Source organism: Adiantum capillus-veneris, chromosome 5 (assembly GCF_014529385.1).
Source record: "Adiantum capillus-veneris isolate H3 chromosome 5, ASM1452938v2, whole genome shotgun sequence".
NCBI lineage: Eukaryota > Viridiplantae > Streptophyta > Polypodiopsida > Polypodiales > Pteridaceae > Adiantum > Adiantum capillus-veneris.
Window position 1 is genome coordinate 74,578,180 of NC_140935.1, and position 8,393 is coordinate 74,586,572.

The 8,393-nt window shown below is 43.7% G+C and overlaps 1 pseudogene; it reads left to right on the top strand.

Moving 5' to 3' along the window:
- The first annotated feature begins 7,049 nt into the window (after positions 1–7,049).
- LOC147457540 (uncharacterized) lies at positions 7,050–7,635 on the top strand (annotated as a pseudogene).
- Positions 7,636–8,393: the final 758 nt, after the last annotated feature.

Below are 8,393 nucleotides of genomic sequence, written 5' to 3' on the forward strand. Positions count from 1 at the left end.
GGGTAGAAAAGAGCTCCAGAATCTTTCACAATAAGCATTGATTGTATCTTTCTTGGTCATGCAAAGATGGTTCCAAGCAGCTCGTACATCTCGTTCATATTCTTGCGTCAACCAAGAAGAAATAAAAAGCTTCTTAAATTTCAGCCATTTAACTGACGCAGTCTTGTTTAAAAGAAGAGTGGACCACCAAGTACGAGCATTCCCCTTAAAGTAAGAGGTAGCTCTCCGAATCTTGGAGTGCTCTGAATAGCGTCCTCCCGCGAAAGCAATGTCAAAATGCTGTATAAAAGACAAAGCCTTCGAAGCATCCGAGTATCCTGAGAAAGTATCAAACTTGATCGAGTGGCCACCTTCCTTAAAACTCTCTGAATTTCTTAATTTTATCTTCGAGAAAGTCATACTATTTGGCTTTGTAAAAATTCTTCTTGTTCGCATAAAAGTTTCCATCATCGGAATCTGAGCTGTCTGTAGACGAGTCCTCAGTATGATTGTCAGTCTCTGGGCGAGATTTAGCCTTCTTTGCCTTTACTCTTGCCCTTTCTGAAGCGTTGCTTCTTGCTTCCCTTTTTACCTTTTCTGTCTTCTTGGCTCGAATCCGAGGAGCTAGAAGAACTGTCAGAAGAAGAAGAAGAAGAATTGGGTACTCCTTCAAATTGAACACGCTTCTTCTGTTTCTTTGCCTCGTCAAAAGTCGACTGACGACCCAAATAACTTGGAAAGTCAGTGCTTTTCTTTTGCTTTTTGCCATGCTTTTTGGCTTTCTTCTGTGTGTCAAAAAGCTGAGCAATCCATGCATCAACCACCTCTTCTAGTTCCTTCTCTGAATATTGTTTGGGATCAGAGGTTTCTTGAAAGCAGATTTTGGGGGTGGTGTGGTGGTTTTCTGCCACTGTGCATGCACTTCCTGAAAAGAAGTCTCGGTCATATATTTTGCCAATTTCGGATCCTTCGAAAAACTGAGTATCATCTTTGTTGCATCGCCGATCAATTGACGACGCATCATCTCTCTTTGCTCCGCCTGAGTAGGCCGAGGCGGGCCATACTCTCTATCTGAATCTTCGTTGTGATCCCAACCCGCATCTCCAGATGCAGAGGGAGTCGACTGATCCTTGCGTGAAGCCATAGGTGCCGCGGAAAAAAAATGGGGATCGGATTTCCCGTAGAAGAGAAATCGGCTATGCTCTGATACCACTGTAACAGACTTGGACACTCCAAGTCAAGAATCAACCGCGACAACACCAAATAACCACTTCAAAACAATTCATAGATCACAATAGATTTGCACTGGCCCAGCGGAGTTCCGTGCCTAGAGATATTGGCCCCAAAGACTGGCGCCCCTTTCGGTATCTCTTTTTATATTAATCAGATCAAAGTACAAGAGTGTGGCTAGGGTTTCACTCAGACTCTGCGTCCAGATGCTCTAAGAAGTGAGGCCCTCACCACTAATTTAAAGATTACAAGGGATGCCCAAAAGCAGAGCCCCAAAAGCTTGAAAGCAAAAGCAAATTCTCTCTCTCTCTCTCTCTCTCTCTCTCTCTCTCTCTCTCTCTCTCTCTCTCTCTCTCTCTCTCTCTCTCTCTCTCTCTCTCTCTCTCTCTCTCTCTCTCTCTCTATGAGAGTCGGTAAAAAGCAAGTTCTCTTTTTCTCTCTCTTTCTCCCAAATCATAGCAAAAAGCTGAGATTTGCGTTGCTCAAAATTTCCTTTTCTTTTTTTTCCCTTTTTTTTTACCTCCGCGATTTCCGGAAATTAGGGTTTTTGGCAAAAATTAGGGTTTGCAAGAATTTTAGGGTTTCTGGCAGAAATTAGGGTTTCTGCTGTCCGTCACGTTATCACTTTGTGACACTTTGTAAGTCTGTAAAACTTCCTCTTCTTTTTCTGCGGCTTCTTCGTAGGGTTTGCAGGTTTTAGGGTTAGGGTTTCCAAAATTAGGGTTTTAGCAGTTAGGGTTTTTGGAATTAGGGTTTTAGTAGTTAGGGTTTCTAGAATTAGGGTTTCAATAGTTAGGGTTTTTGGTAGAAATTAGGGTTAGGGTTTTTGCTCTCGGGCCACGTCATCACTTTGTGACAGTTTAGGCCCCTCGGCCACATCTGTAAGTTGGCTCCATTCTTTGACACGTCAGCAGTTTGTTACATCTCCCCTTCTTAAAAGAGAGTAATCGTCCGCGATTACAGCTTATTTGCAAAACAACTCAAGTTAGCTCAAAAATTTCCAAGGGACATACCGAGGGACAATCAATTTGCTCTTTTTATTAAGGAGTTAGCTTCTCCTTTCTGCTCTTTTGATCAAGGAGTTAGCTTCTCCTTTCGCCTGCTTTGATCAAGGAGTTAGCTTCTCCAAAAATCAAGGAGTTAGCTTCTCCTTTCGGCTGTTTTGATTAAGGAGTTAGCTTCTCCTTTTTGCTCTTTTGATCAAGGAGTTAGCTTCTCCTTTTTGCTCTTTTGATCAAGGAGTTAGGTTCTCCTTTCGGCTGTTTTGGTCAAGGAGTTAGCTTCTCCTATCGTCCAGATCGGAAATCTTGATATTCCGGCGTAGTAAAATTAGCCATCACACCCAAACCGTACTGATCTTCCACGGGTGTCATGATGCACTAAAATTACATACCCAAGCAATCTCATCCAATTAGGAATATTCAATAATTGGCACATCACAATGCAACACAAATGCTTACATATGCATGTTACAAGACACAACAAACAACGCCGTTGAGCACTCCCACAAGACAAATGGTCTACGATATGAAGCTACTCAATGACTACCTTGTCACTCCCCTCGCAAATAACCTAAAAAGGTCCGGGCCATGAGCTTAGAGGACTGTACAACCAAACGCTCCCCAGACCGCAGTCTGCGTCGCTTGGAAGTTCAAGCTTACAACCAAACGCTCCCCAGGCATCAGCCTGCGTCGCTCGGAGGTTTTCTAGCATACAACGGAACGCTCCCCAGGCATCGGCTCGCGTCGTTCCGAGGTTTTCATACATACCACGAAACGCTCCCCAGGCATCGGCCTGCGTCGTTCCGAGGTTCAAACAATACCAAAACAGTATTTCTCACTTCTCCACCCGGGAGCAAAATCACCAATCATTGAAACCAGTATCAAACCAGAGTCAAACAATTCAAGTTGGCACCAAAACAGGTTCAAAACAGATACCATCCATTTCAAACAAATTCCAAACAGGATCACCAAACAAGATCAAACAGAACTCAAACTTAAAAAGCAATCTCGACATCAATCGAGCTCGAAAAGTCGACTGACTTTCCATCCTTAAACCTGCACCAAAATTAGGGTTAGGTTCATTCTATAAGGTCGTAGCCGAGCACAACATGGTCAATCAGCTCTTAGACAGACAGTGTTTCTTTGGCGGCGATGGTAGTCCCAAGATAGCAATCGCACTGGACCTCCAAGGTCATTTGATCGTGAAGAGACATCTACTTGGAGATGTCGAGAAACTTCAAGTTATAATCTGCTAGGGTTTCCATGGCAAGCAATTGAAGATATCCCACTCTGCCAGGAGTTGCACTCCGAAGGAAGATGTCAGAAACCATATAACTTCGGGTAAAAATTTTCTTGAAAGCTTGACAAGTCCTTGGAAGTGTACAGCTTGATAGCTATAGACATCAACATCTGCATGGCACTACTTCTGAGAAAAACAGTGACTCGAAACAAATCTGGGATCCTTCTTTTGCAAGTGATCTTAATGGCTTATGCCCTGTAAGACATGAGCAGTGAAGACAGGAGAGCGCGCCAGATGCGCGATGAAGTAAGGGTGGGAGTGGCTAATAAGTCCGGGTTGGAGGCCGAAGATACCTCAAATCAAATATTCCAATAGCTTTATCTGCTCTTTTATAGGACCGGCATGCTTTCAGAAAAGCACATGCCTGATGCTCTGATACCACTGTCACAAGGCGGGCACCACGTGCCAATAGAAAAGAACAAACTGAACAAACTTTTAGCACTTCAATAAGAACTATTCAATAACAATTGAACTGAGAGAGAGAGAGAGAGAGAGAGAGAGAGAGAGAGAGAGAGAGAGAGAGACGACTCGTGACACGGAGTGGCTAAATTCCACCCCAGAGAGTATTGGCCCCAAACCTTGGCGCCCCTTTTGGTATTTCTTTATATTGCTGTTGATTCGCAAAGTACAACAATCGGGGAGGACCTCCTCTGCAATCTGCGTGCTGAAGAGTGCCAGAGAGAGCCCCCAAGGCTCATATTTAAAGGCCCAAAGCCTAAAAGCATTAACTATGAAAAGTTGACCCCAAAAAATCACTTTCCTAAAATTTCGGGATTTCCTTAAAAATCCGTCGCGAATTCCGGAACGTCCGTACAGGTGCCACATCATCATATTTTGATGTGCAAAGTCTTTTGGGTGTGTTCTGCTTTATTTTTTATGCCTTTATGTCACTTGGGTCCCATCGGACGGGGTCCCGTAAGTTGGTGGGAACTCTTCTTTAAAAATAGGCCACTCGTCAAGACTTTGTAAGTCTGTAAAACTTCTTCTTCTTTTGCTGCTGCTTCTTCGTAGGGTTTGCAAGTTTTAAGGTTAGGGTTTCCAAAATTAGGGTTTGCAAGTTTTAGGGTTAGGGTTTCTGGAATTAGGGTTTCAGTAGTTAGGGTTTTTGGCAGAAATTTGGGTTAGGGTTTTTGCTCTCGGACCACGTCATCACTTTGTGACAGTTTAGGCCCCTCAGCCACATTTGTAAGTTGGCTCCATTCTTTAGGCTGACACGTCAGCAGTTTGTTACAATAGAACACAAAGAAACGCATTTACAGCGCGCAGTGATTTCTCCGGAAGCCTAAAAACGGGATTGGCATTGAAGGAAAAATCACAGAACTGCACGAAAAGGCATAGAAAAAAGCAAAATTGCCAAAGCAGCGAGGTCAGCAAACATTCCATGTGAAGGCTAAAGCAGTAGGTGTCAAAATTCAGCAGAAAGAGGCCTTATTTTTTAAAAAATATTATGCATCTCCTTGATTTAAAAAAAGGATTTGCAACACAAGAGGTACTGCAGTCAACATTTGCCCAATCGGCGAAGCACATCTCATGAGCGGCATCGGCGGAAGTGTCGACGCTCATCAAGCAGGTAAAACTTCATGTAGGGAGGAGAAGAAGGAAATTGCAGAAAGTGTTCTTCCAACAAGGCAACACACACAACAAGCAACCAAATCCCAAAGTGCCACTTTACCGGGCAAACTTAAGCAGATACAGCCCCTTGATAAGATTCAAGAAACAATGATTTTGGCATCTACTGAGTAAAAAAAACATTCTGCTGTGAGGAGGGAAGAAAGCTGCATCTCACTGCCAGCATAGGTCAAAGCAATAACTGCGGTGCAGTAAATCTATCTGTCAAGCGTGAGTAGAAAGCGGCAAACGGACCCTCTTGATTTAAAAAAACAATTTGGCCTACCCTCCTGCTGCAAAAAAACGATTTTGTAAACTGAGCCCTACTCCATACACACAATCAAATCTTCAGCAGAAAGAAGTGCATCCGGTATGCGAGAAAGCGGGCTACAAGTGCTTCTTCCAGCAAGAAACGATTTTGAGCATCCCACGGGGAAAGAGGGCACAGAATGGAGTTCCTACATCGATTCCAGAGTTAGATTCTTATAGAATCCCTTGAGCTCCAAGATTGGTCAAAAGAGACACTGCAACAACAAAACCAAAGACTTCTAGGGCTAAAGAAGTACCATCAGAAAACACAAAGGAGCCCACACAGAAAACAGAGGTTGCCATGGCCACTGAGACTCCCGCCAAATACAAGAAAGGGGCCTCGTGAAATCATCGGCAAACAGGTTCTTATTTGGAAGAGCAGGTGCAGGAGGAATCATCATATCCATGCAGATCAAGACCATCAAGTCTAATACATTATAGCCACCAGGACCAGCGAAACCAAAAATATCACATATTATGGCAGATCGACAACGACCAAACACTCCCAAAGGGAATGCATTACCATAGCCATAGCCACTATAGGAAAAGTCAAATCTCTAAGAAAGACGGATGCTTACCATTCTTCAGCTTGAAGTCTAGCAGCTTCTCCTCCCGCAGACTCTGTTCCTTCAACCGCAGACTCTGCTCCCTCAACCATAAAGCCCGCTTCTCCTCCCACCAATATTGCTTGTCCTCCGGCGTTAAATCTCCACCTTGGATGGTGTTCTCCACCTTCTCAATGTCGTTCACCGCCTTCTCAGTGTCGTTCTCCACCTTCTCAATCTGGCGATGTAATCTCGCGATCTCGCCATCCATGTCCATGGTCGCAAGTCAGAACAGGCTTTCTACAACAGGAACTTCGCTTCAAAACTAATGGATTGTGGACGGAGGAGAGAGCCTTTCGAAATTCTCTCTCTCTCTCCTCTCTCTCTCTATCTCTCTCTCGTATGTACCAAGAATCACCTTCATGGAGTTGATCCATCCACGCAGGAACTATTTGCAAGAACCAGACGCGATCCTGAAATAAAACGTGCTTGGGAAGTGCTTACTACAATAAATAGGAGCAGTTGATCCATCCCTACATCACTTTTCCAGTCACGATCCTGATTTTAAACGTGCTCGGGAACTGCTTACTACAATAAATAGATAGGAACTATTTGCAAGAACCCACTTGCATCTTTCAGTCGGGATCCTGATATCCTGATTTTAAACGTGCTTCGGAAGTGCTCACTACAATAAATAGGTGGGATGAATGCACTATGAAAGATTTTGATGGTATGCCAAAGACAATTGAACTCACCAAATCATTGATACATGATGCTTTGTCTGTGCCAACAAGTCGATTGTTATTATGAGGATGTAAAGAGGAGTGAGGATGAAAAGGGTGACACGTTCTCATCTCTGAACTTCTAGGAGGTTGCTTTTGCACTACAACTATATGCGCAACACTTCTCATTGGCAATTCCTCACAGGTTTACTAGGTCAGAGGCTCAGATGGCATGGGGTTTTACCATGGCGCATCTTGAGGACACAGAAGAAAAGCCAGATGTGATAGGGTTATTGCTTGCACAGATAAAGAGAATTGGTAGTAGTAAGAAAATAAGAGGAGATTCAATTGCGAAATGCCAGAAGGACAGGTATTTGGGAGCTTCTCCGATGTTGTCGAGGATAGCATATAGAGCATTGGATGCTCTGGACAAGCTACCAAAACCTCTTATGAGCTAACCTAGCATGCCTATCTCTCATAAGGTGTCCAATGTAAGCATCCCTCGACCTAAACGAGAGCGAAACTCAAAGGAGGTGATTGACCAAGAAGCTTTAGATGGTACTAGACCCCATAATCAAACTAGGACCAAGCTGACAACTCAAGGAGGAGGAAAAGCTACTAATAAGGGAAACACTTCAAGGAGGAAAACACCAAAACCAATCCCCTTAGAGTATGAACAATATGATCCAGAAGAAGAATAAAGGTACTACAGAGCTGTTGTGGAAAAGGCAGATAAGACAAGAGCAAGGAACCCTCACATGTCAGAGCAAGTGATCATTGACATAGAGTCATCTGAGGAGGAGAAAGATCATGCTACAAAGGGTACTCATGAGACAGATGATTATGTGGAGATACTGCTACACCCGCCAAGTGATGATAGGGAGGGCGAAGAAAGAGATGGAGGAGGAGGAGAAAGATCATGCTACAAAGGGTACACATGAGAAGGATCATCTGAGGAGGAGAAAGATCATGCTACAAAGGGTACTTGTGAGACAGATGATTATGTGGAGATACTGCTATACCCGTCAAGTGATGATAGGGAGGGCGAAGAAAGAGATGAAGGAGGGGGAGAGTCTGCCAAATAAGAGGAAAGAGAAAGATCTAAGGAAGATGCCCAAGATGAAGAGGGACAAGAAGAAGAGGAGGAGGAAGAGCACCTGGTATGCAAGGAAAAGAGGACAAAACATGCACAAGACAAATAACATGAGTTGAAGCAAGAATATCATGGGCAACAAGAGCCAAATTCACAACTAGGGTTGTCTTCTCAACCAGCTATGGAGCTGGTAAACAACCCAAAGCTCTACTATAACACCATAGAGAAGATGGAAGAAGCTGATGCCATATGAAAATCCTGATAGAAACCATAGATCTATAGGAAGGGGAGTGCGAGTGCAACAATGATGGGAGAAGATAGTCTACCTTGAGAAGAATCAATGAGCTCAAAATTATGTGAGAGTGCTATTTGGTGATGGAGAAGGCTATCATGATCACCTTCATAGAATTGGGAGCCAATCTAATAGAAAGATGAAGGAGAAGTTGGAGAAGAGTGTTGATGGGTTTCAGAACCCAATTGCATTGCAACATTCCTTGAAAATGATAAAGTCTGTTGTTTGTTAGTGGCTCGCCGTGACAGATGACATAGCATAGCTCGCTACCACTAACACAAAAATATCAATGCTAGGGGCGTGACCTGGCTAAT